Raw genomic sequence first — 13,670 nt, forward strand, 5'->3', positions numbered from 1 at the left:
TATCTCATCCACATGTACATTTTCAATTGTTTTCAACAGGATGCCTTAAAATCATGTCAGCAAAGATCATGCTAGAAGAATCACGTCAGTATACAGATGCCAGCATCCCGACTGCCCTCACGAGACTGGCGATGGAGCTCTGAATGGAACAGGACACCGATGCCAGGATACAGACAGCCGTAATCCCATTCGGTAAGTAATCAGGGCAGCTGAGATTGCAGCCAGGGAAGGGGGGGTTAAGATGTGTACACACAAAGATTTATCTGGGAACAAAAATCTGGAAATGTATGGGAGAAAATGACAATCGTTGTTAGATGTTGGCGATGTGTTATAGGGTTTAGTATTAGGCACTAGTGGGAAGGGTTAGGGTCAGGTGCGCGGTTAGGGTGCAGTCAGAGACCCTGTCCAGATATTCCCTTTTGGGATGGTGGGGTAAGTATTATGACCGATGGCATCCTAAATGCTAGGATACTACATGTATCTTGGCAAAAAAACCGAACCCGGGATTGTTTTAAAACCTGTGTAATTTCTCACTTTTGCCTGGGGTTTCTTTCTGCGTGGGTCTGTATCCCAAAATTTAGTGCTAGTGGCCTATGCTTTGGTGCCTCAATATAATGATTTCATCCAAAATGTAAGGTATGCCTATTCCAGATAATTGCCATCAATTTAAACATTTGAAGTGTAGCTCTGCCAGTCAGAATCAAGGTATTGCATGTAGGAGACGGAGCTACACTTCAAAGGTTACATTTGATGCTATAAGTCTGGAAGAATAGGCATCAATGTAACCAACTTTTTGGGTGAATCAGAATGATGAAATCAGTTGATGTCAATGTTTTAAAAGGATAGGCATCAGTTCAGTTTCCTAGTATATTACCTGTTTATTTTTAAAGAACAGAGGGGTAGATTTAATAAGCTCAGTGAAGTGATAGTGTCTGGTTTTTATCACCGGCCAATCAGCTCCTATCTGTCATTTTTCAAACTAAGCCTGTAACTTCACAGTTAGGAGCTGATTGGTCGGTGATAAAAACCGGACATTTTATCACTTCACCGAGCTTAATAAATCTGCCCCTAAATTGAGGAACAATCTGCTGTATATTCTGTGCCAGCCTATTGCAGGATCATTCAAATACAACACGTATTGGACGAATACCTCTTTGCTTCACTGGAGTTTGGACTTTAATACCTTAAATTTTGGTTCAAGTCCTAATATTGTAATATATATCCTAATATTCAGGCACCATACCACTATTGTGGTGTATGTTCTAGTTTATGTTGTTCAGCCTTCAGGGAACAGTTGTTGGGCTGCCTTTAGTTGTGTTTCATATATTGTTTTCTAAATTGTATAAGCGTGTTTTTATAAATTGGGGTTATGTATAATATCAAGTTTCCACTCTGGAAACCTATTCGAAGAGTAAGAGGGCCCTTGGACAGAGTTGTCCACTGTGGGTTTACCCTGTACCCTTATGGGCAATCCCGACATTAACTATATCTGTTTTTGTATGGCATCATGCGGTATATTGACCTCCTGTACAGTGTTGTGCGTTTAAATTTGATAGGTTTGTAAACTAATACAAAAACTTACTTGAATGGTTTTCCCCTTCTCACTAGGGCAGCTACTCTATTGAATATTGAGGTTTTTGGAAAAAGTTTGCAATGTTGCAAGAGGAAGCCAAAGTCTTCAATCACTCTGGATTTTATGAACAGCTTGGTGGTGGGACACAGGATACAGTTCTGCAGAGTCTCTGAAGATGCTGGGCAAGAATTTTATGGATTTCGATGCACAGGTAAATATAGATTTTAATTTGTTTTCCCAATTTCTCATATTATCCTTTTAAGTTTCCCCATCCCCCTACTGTCACTACAATGTCTGCTAGGGTGGTAGAAGTAAGAGTGAGTGGCATGGTTGACAGGGTGTCGGAAAGTGCAAAAGAGAGGAGCTAGAAGAAGGCGAGGGGTGGTCAGGGAAAGCTTCATGGAAAAAGAAGGGATGAGAGAACGAGAGGAGCGAGACATAGCATTCTGAAAGAGAAAGGGGGTTGAGGAAGAGAAGGATTGCAAGCAGGAGTAAGAATGTCAGGGATAGACTGGAGCAGGAGTCAATGTCAGAGAGAGAAGGGGGAGTGGAGGTGTCGCAAAGACAACGAAAGAGTGTGTTGTGGAGAGAAAGGGGTTAGACAGAGAGGATGTCGGAGAGCTAGACATATGATGCCGGGAAGAGGAGGGTGATAGTGCAAGGGAGAGACTGTGAGAGGGAGGAAAGAGGGGAAACTGGAGTACACAGGGGAGAAAGACCAGGGGCTGAGAGAGATGAGTGGCGAGATGGAGTAAGAGTGAGGGTCGACAGAAGGGGGTGGGGAATAGAGCAGGGCAGTAGGGTACAAGGGGAGAGAAAGGATAGACAGCAGCTGAGAGAGAGTTTGACAGACTGGGTGGGGGCAGAGCATGGGAGAGAGAAAGGGGGGCCTGGGACAGAGCAAAAGAGGAGACAGGGAGAGGGTGAGCCAACAAGAGGCGAAAGGGGTTGAGGCAACAGTGAGACGACGGGGCTAAGCTGACGGGGGTGAGACTATGGGGCGAGAGGGTGAGGTGATTAGGGGTGAGAGGGGGTAAGGTGACTGGGTGATTCCACAGGGAGTGAGGGGGCTTTGTGGAAAAAGAGTTAATGAGAGAACGAGAGGTACAAGAGAAAGTGTTCTGATAGAGAAAGGAGGACAAGGAAGAGAAGGGTTACGAGCAGGAGTAAGACTGTCAGGGAGAGACTGGAGCAAATGTCAGTGTCGGAGAGAAGGGGGGAGTGGAAGTGTTGCAAAGACAGCGAAAGAGCATGTTGCAGAGAGAAAGGGGGTAGACAGATAGAGCGACGGTGTCAAGGAGAGCGCTAGAGTGATGATGCTGGGGATAGGAGGGTGATAGAGCAAGGGAGAGACTGACTGAAAGGGGGGAAACTGGATTTGATAGGGGAGAAAGACCAGGGACTGAGAGAGATAAGTGGTGAGATGGAGTAAGAGTGAGGGTTGAAAGAAGGGGCAGGGGGAATAGAGCAGGGCAGTGGGGTACAAGGGGAGAGAAAGGATAGATGGGTGCTGAGAGAGAGGGTGACTAACAGGGGGTGGGGGCAGAGCATGGCAGAGAGAAAGGGGATCCTGGGACAGAGCAAAAGAGGAAAGACAGGGTGGGGGCGAGAGGGTGAGCCAACGGGAGACGAGAGGGGTTGAGGCAACAGTGAGGTGCCGGGGCTAAGCTGGCAGGGGTGAGACTATTGGGTGAGAGGGTGAGCTGACTAGGGGTGAGAGGGGGTGAGGTGATGGGGTGATTCCACAGGGAGTGAGAGGGGCTTTGTGGAAAAAGAGGTAATGTGAGAACGAGAGGTGCAAGAGAAAGCGTTCTGATAGAGAAAGGGGGATGAGGAAGAGAAGGGTTACGAGCTGGAGTAAGAATGTCAGGGAGAGACTGGAGCAAGTGTCAATGTCAGAGAGAGAAGGGGGAGTGGAGGCGTCGCACAGACAACGAAAGAGCATGTTGCGGTGAGAAAGGGGGTAGACAGAGTGAGAGGGTGTCAAGGAGAGAGCTAGAGAGATGATGCCAGGGAGAGGAGGGTGATAGTACAAGGGAGAGACTGCCAGAGAGGGAGGAATGGGGGAAACTAGAATGCAGAGGGGAGAAGGACCAGGGGCTGAGAGAGATGAGTGGCAAGATGGAGTAAGAGTGAGGGTTGAAAGAAGGGGCAGGGGGAATAGAGCAGGGCAGTGGGGTACAAGGGGAGAGAAAGGATAGACAGTAGCTGAGAGAGAGGGTGACAGACAGGGGGCGGGGAAAAGCATGGGAGAGAGAAAGGGGGGTCCTGGGACAGAGCAGAAGAGGAAAGACAGGGAGAGGGTGAGCCTACAGGAGGCGAGAGTGGTTGAGGCAACAGTGAGGCGACAGGGCTAAGCTGGCGGGGGTGAGACTATGGGGCGAGAGGGTGAAGTTACTAGAGGTAAGAGGGGGTGAGGTGATGGGGCGATTGCACAGGGAGCAAGAGCAGCTTTGTGGAGAAAGAGGTAATGAGAGAATGAGAGGTGCAAGAGAAAGCGTTCCGATAGAGAAAGGGGGATGAGGAAGAGAAGGGTTGCAAGCAAGAGTAAGACTGTCAGGGAGAGACTGGAGCAAGTGTCAGTGTCAAAGAGAGAAGGGGGGAGTGGTAGTGTTGCAAAGACAACGAAAGAGCATGTCGCAGAGAGAAAGAGGGTAGACAGAGAGAGAGGGTGTCAAGGAGAGAGCTAGAGAGATTATGCCGGGGAGAGGAGGGTGGTAGAGCAAGGGAGAGTCTGCCAGAGAGGGAGGAAAGAGGGGAAACTGGAGTAGAGAGGAGAGAAAGACCAGGGGCTGAGAGAGATGAGTGGCCAGATGGAGTAAGAGTGAGGGTTGAAAGAAGGGGCAGGGGGAATAGAGCAGGGCAGGGGATGCAAGGGGAGAGAAAGGATAGACAGCAGCTGAGAGAGCGGGTGACAGACAGGTGGTGGGGGCAGAGTATGGGAGAGAGAAATGGGGTACTGGGACAGAGTAAAAGAGGAAAGACGGGGAGAGGGTGAGTCAACAGGAAGTGTGAGGGGGTAAGGCAACAGTGAGGCGACGGTGCTAAGCTGGCGGGGGTGAGACGTTGGGGCGAGAGGGTGAAGTGACTAGGGGTGAGAGGGGATGGGGTGACAGGGTGATTGCACAGGGAGTGAGAGGAGCTTTGTGGAGAAAGGAGGTAATGGGAGAACGAGAGGTGCAAGAGAAAGCGTTCCGATAGAGGAAGGGGGATGAGGAAGAGCAGGGGTTGCGAGCTAGAGTAAGACTGTCAGGGAGAGACTGGAGCAAGTGTCAGTGTCAGAGCGAAAAGGGGGGGGTGGAAGTGTTGCAAAGACAACGAAAGAGCATGTCGCAGAGAGAAAGAGGGTAGACAGAGAGATGGTGTCCAGGAGAGAGCTAGAGAGATGATGCCGGGGAAAGGAGGGTGATAGTACAAGGGAGAGACTGCCAGAGAGGGAGGAAAGTGGGGAAACTTGAGTAGAGGGGAGAAAGACCAGGTGCTGAGAGAGATGAGTGGCCAGATGGAGTAAGAGTGAGGGTTGAAAGAAGGGGCAGGGGGAATAGAGCAGGGCAGGGGGGTACAAGGGGAGAGAAAGGATAGACAGCAGATGAGAGAGAGGCTGACGACCAGGGTTGGGGACAGAGCATGGGTGAGAGAAAGGGGCTTGGGACAGACTGAAAGAGTAAAGACAGGGTGGGGGCGAGAGGGGGTGAGTCAACATCAGTGAGAGGGCTTGAGGTAACAGTGAGGCAACGGGGGTAAGCTGACAGGGGTGAGACGATGGGGCGAGAAAGTGAGGGTCTCTCCCTAGTCACCTCACCCCTGTCAGCTTACACCTGTTGCCTCACTGTTACCTCAAGCCCTCTCACTGATGTTGACTCACCCCCTCTCGCCCCCACCCTGTCTTTACTCTTTCACTCTGTCCCAAGCCCCTTTCTCTCACCCATGCTCTGTCCCCACCTCCTTTCTGTTACCCTCTCTCTCATCTGCTGTCTATCCTTTCTCTCGCCTTGTTCCCCCCTGCCCTGCTCTATTCCCCCTGCCCCTTCTTTCAACCCTCACTCTTACTCCATCTCGCCACTCATCTCTCTCAGCACCTGGTCTTTCTTCCTTCTCTACTCCAGTTTCCCCTTTCCTCCCTCTCTGGCAGTCTCTCCCTTGTACTATCACCCTTCTTTCCCCGGCATCATCTCTCTAGCTCTCTCCTTGACACCATCTCTCTGTCTACCCTCTTTCTCTCTGCGACATGCTCTTTCGTTGTCTTTGCAACACTTCCACTCCCCCCTTTTCTCTCTGACACTTACACTTGCTCCAGTTTCTCCCTGACAGTCTTACTCTTGCTCGCAACCCCTTCTCTTCCTCATCCCCCTTCCTCTATCGGAACGCTTTCTCTTGCACCTCTCGTTCTCCCATTACCTCCTTTCTCCACAAAGCTCCTCTCACTCCCTGTTCAATCACCCTGTCACCCCATCCCCTCTCACCCCTAGTCACTTCACCCTATCGCCCCATCGGCTCACCCCCGCCAGCTTAGCCCCGTCGCCTCACTGTTGCCTCAACCACTCTCGCCTCCTGTTGGCTCACCCTCTCGCCCCCACCCTGTCTCTCCTCTTTTGCTCTACCTCTGGCCCCTTTTTCCCTCCCATGCTCTGTCCCCACCTCCTTTCTGTTACCCTCTCTCTCAGCTGCTGTCTATCCTTTCTCTCCCCTTGTACCCACCTGCCCTGCTCTATTCCCCCTGCCCCTTCTTTCAACCCTCACTCTTGCTCCATCTTGCCACTCATCTCTCTCAGCCCCTGGTCTTTCTCTCCTCTCTACTCCAGTTTCCCCTCTTTCCTCCCTCTCTGGCAGTCTCTCCCTTGTACTATCACCCTTCTTTCCCCGGCATCATCTCTCTAGCTCTCTCCTTGACACCCTCTCTCTCTGTCTACCCTCTTTCTCTCTACGACATGCTCTTTCGTTGTCTTTGCAACGCTTCCACTCCCCCCTTCTCTCTTTGACACTGACACTTGCTCCAGTCTCTCCCTGACAGTCTTACTCTTGCTCGCAACCCTTCTCTTCCTCATCCCCTTTTCTCTATCGGAACGCTTTCTCTTGCACCTCACGTTCTCTCATTACCTCTTTCTCCACAAAGCTCCTCTTGCTCCCTGTGCAATCACCCCATCACCTCACCCCCTCTCATCTCTAGTCACCTCACCCTCTCGCCCCATAGTCTCACCCCCGCCAGCTTAGCCCCGTCGCCTCACTGTTGCCTCAACCACTCTCGCCTCGTGTTGGCTCACCCTCTCCCTGTCTTTCCTCTTCTGCTCTGTCCCAGGACCCCCTTTCTCTCTCCCATGCTTTGCCCCCGCCCCCTGTCTGTCACTCTCTCTCTCAGCTGCTGTCTATCCTTTCTCTCCCCTTGTACCCCACTGCCCTGCTTTGTTCCCCCTGCCCCTTCTTTCAACCCTCACTCTTACTCCATCTTGCCACTCATCTCTCTCAGCCCCTGGTCTTTCTCCCCTCTGTACTCCAGTTTCCGCTCTTTCCTCCCTCTCTGGCAGTCTTTCCCTTGTACTATCGCCCTCCTCTCCCCAGCATCATCTCTCTAGCTCTCTCCTTGACACCCTCTCTCTCTGTCTACCCTCTTTCTCTCCGCAACACGCTCTTTCATTGTCTTTGCAACACTACCACTCCCCCCTTCTCTCTTTGACACTAACACTTGCTTCAGTCTCTCCCTGACATTTTTACTCCTCCTCGCAGCCCTTCTCTTCCTCATCCCCCTTTCTCTATCGGAACACTTTCTCTTGCACCTCTCATTCTCTCATTACCTCTTTCTCCACAAAGCTACTCTTGCCCCCTGTGCAATCACCCCATCACCCCACCCCCTCACCCCTAGTCACCTCACCCTCTCACCCCACCGTCTCACTCACACCAGCTTAGCACCGTTGCCTCACTGTTGCCTTAACCCCTTTTGCCTCCTGTTGGCTAACCCTCTCGCTGTCTTTGCTCTTTTGCTCTGTCCCAATCCCCTTTCTCTCTCCTATACTCTGCCCCCACCACCTGTCTGTCACCCTCTCTCTCAGCTGCTGTCTGTCCTTTCTCTCCCCTTGTACCCCCCCTGCCCTGCTCTATTTCCCCTGCCCCTTCTTTCAACCCTCACTCTTAACTCCATCTCGCCACTCATCTCTCTCAGCTCCTGGTCTTTCTCCCCTCTCTACTCCAGTTTCCCCTCTTTCCTCCCTCTCTGGCAGTCTCTCCCTTGCTCTACCACCCTCCTCTCCATGGCATCGTCTCTCTAGCTCTCTCCTTGACACCCTCTCTCTCTCTCTCTCTGTCTACCCCCTCTCTCACCACGATGTACTCTTTTGTTGTCTTTGTGACATCTCCACTCCCCCTTTCTCTCTGACATTGGCTCTTCCTCTATTCTCTCCCTGACATTCTTACTCCTACTCGCAACCCTTCTCTTCCTTGTCCCCCTTTCTCTATCAGAACGCTTTCTCTGGCACCTTTCGTTCTCTCATTACCTCTTATTCCACAAAGTTCCTCTCGCTCCCTGTGGAATCACCCCTTCACCTCGCCCCCTCTCACCCCTAGTCACCTCACCCTCCCGCCCCATCGTCTCACACCTGCCAGCTTAGCGCCATCACCTCACTGTTTCCTTAACTTCTCTCATCTCCTGTTGGCTCACCCTCTCGCCCCCACCCTGTCCTTCCTCTTTTGCTCTGTCCCAGGCCCCCCTTTCTCTCTCCCATGCTCTGCCCCCACCCACTGTCTGTCACCCACTCTCTTAGCTGCTGTCTATCCTTTCTCTACCCTTGTACTCCACTCCCCTCCTCTCTTCCCCCTTGCCCCTTCTTTCAACCCTCACTCTTACTCCATCTCGCCACTCATCTCTCTCAGCCCCTGGTCTTTCTCCCCTCTCTACTCCAGTTTCCCCTCTTTCCTCTCTCTCTGGCAGTCTCTCCCTTGCTCTACCACCCTCCTCTCCACGGCATCATCTCTCTAGCTCTCTGACATCCTCTCTCTGTCTAACCCCTTTCTCTATGACATACTCTTTCATTGTCTATGTGACACCCCCACTCTCCCCTCCTCTCTCTGACACTGACTCTTGATCCAGTCTGTCTTTGACATTGTTACTCCTGCTCGCAGTCCTTCTCTTCCTCATCCCCCTTTCTCTATCAGAACGCTTTCTCTTGCACCTCTCGTTCTCTCATTACCTCTTATTCCACAAAGCTCTTTCCCTGACCACCCCTCTCCCACTTTCTAGCTCCTCTTTTGCTCTTTCTGACACCTGTCTCTCACACCACTCACTCTTGCTTCTGACACCCTAACAGGCCTTGGACAATAGGGGGGTGGGTTAGCTTAAAAGCATAATATGTGATGGGATAGTCACAAAGTAGTACTTATCTTTATAAAGTTAAAGGTCCCTTGGACCATTAACTTTATATATGCTCTAAGCAATTTTTTTGCTTAGAGCAAATACTAATATTATACGGTTTTCAGTCCTTGATCATAAGGCATCATGCTTTGTGGTGTTGTGCTGTAAGCTGCCATCCTGGCGGCTTCAGTACTGTGTTTAGCTTGCTTTACTTAATCCGAATACAAAAGTTTTTAAGATACAGTCCAGGTTTATTTACTATACACTGAGTAGCCATGCCCTCAATACAATGTTGGGCCACCTTTTGTCCTTAATACTGCATGGATTCTTCTTGACATGGACTCTGTTAGTAGAGGTGGTATGAGGAATCTGATACCATATCAGATGAACTGCACTTTCCAATTCCTTAAGGTATCTCTCTTTGCAGATGATATGCTGCTTTTTGTGTCAAACCCAGCTTCCAGTGTTCCTGTGATAATAAAACTAATTTGGGACCAAGCCCTCTTTTACCCATACTCTCCTGCTGGCCTTCTACATTCTGATCTCCGTAGCATTCCCACTGACTTTAAACCTAACATCATGTTCAGAGACACATATGCCACATGGCTCTCTTTAAACATAAAATTACATCGGAATCATCATAGTTCTCCATATGTCCATGTCTGGGGTAACCCTGTGTTATCCCCCTCCCCCCCCATTCTCTATTAACTTTCTACCACTGGAAGGAAAACGGTCTTGATGTTCTATCCAATGTCTTTGATCCTGGGGGACATCTGTATCCATTCTCTGCTCTCCAAGAGCAATTTACAATCTCTTCTCAACAATTTTACATGTACCTGCAGTTACGTTGTCATGTTTTGTCTCTCCACAAACCGGGATATTTTCAGAGTTCGCCTGATCCTATAAACACTCAGTTGAGGCTGCTACTTACCAAACGGTATCATACCAAGATTCTTTACTCTCAATTGATAGATACTGCTGCTACCACTACATGGACTAATTTTATAACACCTTGGACTCCATTTATTCCTCACATAACAGAAATGACCTATTTATGAAAGAACTACGATATGGCCTACAACACCTCGAATCTGCATATCTTCAGGAGGTACCCTTCTGCTTTCTCCATAGGGCGTACATATCTCTGGCTCAAAGAAAGCACTTTGTATTAGAGGAAACGGGTACTTGTCAGAAATGCCATCACTCTTCAGCTACCTTCCAGCATTGTGGAAAAATAAAACGTTTCTGGCATAAGGTCACCTCATTCATCAATAAGCTGCTTATTCGACCTTCTTGCTTATGTTTTCTTACACTTTTTTTCGGGGAATCTACAGACAGAGGCTTCCACAACCATTCCTTATTAGAATTTTAACAATCTCTAAAAAAACTCATCCTAATTCACTGGACCTCCAAAAACCCTCCTACCCTCAATGAACTGTTACAACCTTCTCTAGTTGGAAAAACAGTCCACCATGACCTCCTATAATGATAAACTTTCCCTGCAGTTCTACAACACGTGGAAAACTTCATCCTTTCCCACCCCATCGCAACTCAAAAAGATATCTTACAGCCATTCTCAATTTTATCATGGTACAATGTCCGGGTGTAACACCCAATGGAATTACAACTATTTCTGAAGTAGCCACCTCAGAAAACTCTTGCAGCAGGATACCCCATTAACATAACAGGATGTACTTGATCTGCGATAACACTCAAATACCCTTGGTCATTCAGACGTTGTTCCACAGGAATCAAATGACCCAACCAATGCCAAGAAAACATCCCCCCAAACCATAAGATTGTCTCTACCCACTTGAAGTGTTGTGGAAATGCAGTTGGGGTCCATGCTTTTGTGCTGTATTCTCCATACTCGCACCCTGCCATCTGCATGGTGTAATTGAAAACACTTTTCATCGGACCACATGAACCTTTACCAGCTGTCTACTGTCCAATTCTTATGAACTGGAGACGTCTGCTCTTGTTCAAGACAGACAGTAGAGGCTTTCGAACAGGTCATCGGCTTCCATATCCTATACGGCTAAGTTTCGTTCAGAGACCTTCACAGTTGCTCCTTGATCAAGATTTCCGCAATTTGATGTCATGTTGCTCTTCTGTTGGACTGGACAGATTCCGTAGTTTGTGACGACCACAAGCCTGACGATGAGACCAGGTTTTCTGCTTGGTAGTCTACTCTCTGTAAACATTAATAACTGCTGCTTTGAAGTACAAGTGCAGCTGTTTTGCTGAAACTGGTTCTAACGGTTCAAGCGCCTACAATCATCCCGTGTTCAAACTCGGTTATTCACGTTTTTACCCATTTCTTTGCAAGCAACACCGTGCAATTGATGCTTCGTTTGTCCTGCATTCCCTTTATTATAGCTATCTGGCCCTCTAGCAGCAACAACTTGAAGTTATGGCCGATCTGCATATAAGTGTCAATAATTTGGCCACTCAGTGTATATCCAGTTCTCTAACTTCCTGTAGGGTGCTTAATCAGTATAAAATGTGTCATTGGTATTGTTTAATTTTTATTGTTTCCACTTCTCACTAGGGCAGCTACTCAATTGAATATTGAGGTTTTTGGGTATCCATTGGCCAAGAGAAAGCAAATGTCTTCTAACACTGGATATAATGTAAGGCTTGTTGGTGGACGTACAAGAGGTCTTCAGGATGCAGTGCAGTGTCTCTGAAGATGCTGGAACAGAAGTTTATGAATTTCAAAGCACAGGTAAATATTTCCATTTAAGAATACTAGCCCTGCATACCATAACCCATCCAATTTTTAGCTTGCTTTCATTTAAAATCTTGTTATTTAGAAGGTCTCTAAAACTATGTTATGTAGTGCCATAAGTAATTTTGCTTTTAAGCTGCTTTTCTGGTTGTTACAGTCCTATGTCCAGTTTTTCCTTATTATCCAATGTATTGTATGACTCTCTTGATCATAAAACCGAAAGTTTGACCTCATGCACTATAAACTGCCTACCTGCTGGTTTCAGTCCTATAATCTGTTGTTTTTTCTTAAATATTTTTATTTGGTTTTACATTAAATCACAACATAAATTTTGTCACTTACAGTAGTGAACCGACAATCAAAAAGTATGACAACTTGGGAGGGAATGAGTGAGAGCGTACATACAATTAAACAATGATGTAAAAAGGAGTAGCAATTTGCCAGCCTGCTGGCTTTATGGATATGCAACATTCTCAGTAACCTTTTATAAACTTAACCTCTTCTCCTCATGCAGTATTTTAAATATTATATAGACTGAACGGTTCCTAAATAAAATTTATATTCAACAAAGAGTAATAAAAGGGGACGTGAAAGAGGGGGGGGGGGGGGAGGGGAGGTTCGGAAAACGCAGTTTAGTAACAGGAGGCAATGCGGTCTGTACCGTCATATTATACCACTTGTCTAAGTACAATAATTACCATATCAGATGAAAGATTAACATATGCGATCCGCAGGTTTGGGAAGGTAATACTGATTATTGGGTGTTCCTCTGAATAGAGGGTATAGCCTTTAAAGTATGAACATAACAACATAGCAATTAGTACACATTTTTATAACAATTCTGGGTACTTATGTAATATCTGGACTCCCGTTTTTCTTATGAGTCCGCGTCCCCTTGCGGGGCTCGCTGCGCTCACCACGCTTCGGGCACGGTGGCTCGCTGCGCTCGCCACACTATATAAAATCAACTCTATGCCTAGTTGGATAGTAGGGGTATGAAAAAATGGGGTGCATTTAACATGGGAGTCCAGATAATACATAAGTACCCAATTCTGTGTTGCCCCCCCAGATCATAACAGTTTCCATGGGTCTAATCATTCTATAACCGGGTGGAGGTCAAGGGATTCTAGAATTTTGAGTGGCCAAGGTTTTAGTTCTGATGTATGCTTCCCACTTCCTCAAGAAAGATTTCTTTAGCGATTGAATGGATTGTATATTGTTATATCTGTCTAGTCCTATAACTATTTAATAATTCTTCCACATCTGGTAAGTTTGGTTTATGGTTGGTGATCCAAGACTTCTATATTGCCTTTTTTGCCACTGTAAACAAAATTGTCAGAAATGGTATGAGTTGTCTTTGGCTATTATTTAGTTGCCATGTGTCAAAATTTAGGAATATTACTGGTATGGGTTGAAGTTTAACTTTTTAGGAAAAGTTCTTCTGTATATAGTGTATAATCTTGAACCAAAACTTTTTTATGTACCCACAGTCCCAGAAGTTATGGAACAGAGATGCAGAATAATAGCCACATTTGAGACCTCTTTCCGTCTCATTGGGGTCAAAGTAGCTTCGCTGTCTCTGCAACAAGAAAGCTCCATGAATGGTCTTCTAATCTGTCTCTTGCAAGGCTGAAGATTGGAGAGTTTTCATAGATGATTCATAGTACTTGAATATATCAGATACTTGTAGGGATGGGATGTCTTGCACCCACGAATCCCTCGTCTTTTCTTGTAATACAAATAAAGGATTCTTCTGCATCTCTGTGTAAATGAGTTTTGATTTAAAGGTGTCGGTCTGGATTTTATTCACCCAAGTGTGGAGCAGGGAATGGGATGATGACATAATATTTTGGGTTGGTAAAGATTGCACGAAGTGTTGAATTTGGATTATTGGGAAGAGCATTATTTGGTAGCCCAAATTTGTCCTTAAGAGTGGTAAACGATAAAGTCTTTCCTCCTGGGTCAAACACCGGGTATATTTAGTTTTTTGAGACTTGCGCTCAAGTCTCTTGAAAATTGGGTTATTT

General features: G+C 47.3%; 1 long non-coding RNA gene across 2 annotated transcripts; it reads left to right on the plus strand.

The window, feature by feature from the left end:
- The first annotated feature begins 15 nt into the window (after window positions 1-15).
- On the plus strand, window positions 16-13,401 carry LOC146055504 (uncharacterized). 2 transcript variants are annotated; one of them, XR_014468717.1, is made up of 4 exons: window positions 16-192; window positions 1,609-1,784; window positions 11,464-11,640; window positions 13,134-13,401. It is a non-coding gene; the product is annotated as an uncharacterized LOC146055504 (long non-coding RNA). The 2 variants fall into 2 exon arrangements; XR_014468718.1 differs by having other exon boundaries at window positions 17-192; window positions 1,614-1,784.
- The last annotated feature ends 269 nt before the right edge of the window (window positions 13,402-13,670 follow it).

The sequence above is a fragment of the Crinia signifera genome, unplaced genomic scaffold (genome assembly GCF_055691185.1).
Source record: "Crinia signifera unplaced genomic scaffold, ASM5569118v1 HAP2_SCAFFOLD_458, whole genome shotgun sequence".
Classification (NCBI taxonomy): domain Eukaryota; kingdom Metazoa; phylum Chordata; class Amphibia; order Anura; family Myobatrachidae; genus Crinia; species Crinia signifera.